Consider the following 1852-nt stretch of genomic DNA (forward strand, 5'->3'; position numbering starts at 1 on the left):
TGCAAATGAACTCCAGACACATGTGCCACCTTGTGCATCTGGCTAACATAGGTCCTGGGAAATTGAACCAGGGTCCTTTGGCTTTGCAGGCAAGCACCCTAACCACTAAGCCATCCCTCTAGCCCCCTAAATATATATATATACACTTTTTTTTTTTTTTTGAGGTAGAGTCTCACTCTGGTCCAGGCTGACCTGAAGTTCACTATGTAGTCTCAGGGTGGTCTTGAACTCACTGCAGTCCACCTACCTCTGCCTCCCCAGTGCTGGGATTAAAGGCATGTGCCACCATGCTGGGCTCCCCCTAGAAATATTTTTAAATGAGCTGCAAAGAAGTAGGTTCTTAGGCAAGCCCCATTGAGCCATCTGTCCAGTCCCAATAAGTTGGTTTTCATATTACTTTTTCATTCTTTAGTTAACACTCTCTTGTCCTATTCCCCACTTTCCTCTTTCCTGCTTACCCCTATTTCCCCTTAATCCTTTCAACCCCAGAATTCTATCCCTCTACTTTCGTGTCACATGTGTTTCCTTATCCTCTTCCCTTAAGCTCTTCTTTATCATTTGTATCATTTTCCTTCTTCTCATTGTCCCTTTCTGGCCTTGCCTGACTCTCACTCCAACTTACATACAAATCCAAATTCGTTTAATGGTATCTTAATTATCTGCCTTTTTTTTTTTTTTTACAGTGTCTTAGTCCAAGAACCCCTGTATAAAACCATAAGATTAATCTTTTAAAATGCATATGTGTATGTGCATATGGAAGCCAGAGGACACTTTGAGTGTTACTCTCAGGATGTCTCTCTTCTTTGAGACAGGATCTCTCATTAGCCTATAGCTCACCAATTTGGCTAGACTAGCTGGCCAGCAATCCTCAGGGATCCTCCTGTCTCCATCTCCCCAGCACTGAGATTACAGACATTTACCACCACATTTGGCATTTTATGTGACTACTGAGATCAAATTCAGGTGCTTGTGCTTGGGAGGCAAACACTTTACCAATTGAGCTAGCTCTACATCCTAAAGATAAATCTTCTTAATTAAAAGTTCTACCTTGGGCAGGAGAGATGGCTTAGCAGTTAAGGCACTTGTCTGCAAAGCCTAAGAACCCAGGTTCAATTCCTGAAGCTGGGTGTGGTGGCACATGCCTTTAATTCCCAGTACCAATGTAAGGCTGACAAACAAGGTGACACATACATCTGAAGTTCATTTGTGGTGACTAAAGGCCCTGATGTGCCCATTCTTCATCTGCCTCTTTCTCTTTCTCAAGTAAATAAATATTTAAAAGTTCTGATATCATATGCTGTACATTAAAGTATTGTCATGTATATTTACCTGGCAGGAGAGATATCATGATTATGAAGATGGTTTTCCCAAGGTGAGGCTTATCCATTGCACTGTGTATGTGCTGTCCCCTATGATTTTCTCAAATGCGGGAAACTCGACTGCATAATTTGTGGTAGTGGGGGACTGTATTTATGCTCTCCCAGAAAAAGAAAAAAAGAACTGTAATGTAAGAACTAGTTCACTTCATACTTCTAATTTTTCTAACTTTATGTAGTTTCCTCTTTCTCAGCTTCTCCACAGTTCTGAATCTCTGAATTCTTTGTGTTCCTTTGTTTGTTTCATTTTCAAAAATGTATTTGTGTATGTGTGTATGTTATGTATATGTATGTTTTTGTCTATGGTGTATGTGGAGGTCAGAGGACAACCTCAAGGGGTCTATCTTTTCCTTCCATCTTCTTGAGACAGTCTCTTTTGTTTGGCAGCTAAGTAGGCATGGTTAGCTGGCCCCCAAGCTTCCCAATGCTCCTGGCTCCACCTCCAATTGTCTAGGTGTTTTGGAATAACAGAGAAG

General features: G+C 41.3%; 1 non-coding gene across 1 annotated transcript; it reads left to right on the forward strand.

Annotated features, from left to right (window-relative positions):
• The first annotated feature begins 1321 nt into the window (after nt 1–1321).
• Nucleotides 1322–1485, forward strand: LOC123463273. The gene has a single exon (XR_006638856.1). It is a non-coding gene; the product is annotated as a U1 spliceosomal RNA (small nuclear RNA).
• The last annotated feature ends 367 nt before the right edge of the window (nt 1486–1852 follow it).

Source organism: Jaculus jaculus, chromosome 8, assembly GCF_020740685.1.
Source record: "Jaculus jaculus isolate mJacJac1 chromosome 8, mJacJac1.mat.Y.cur, whole genome shotgun sequence".
Taxonomy (NCBI): Eukaryota; Metazoa; Chordata; class Mammalia; order Rodentia; family Dipodidae; genus Jaculus; species Jaculus jaculus.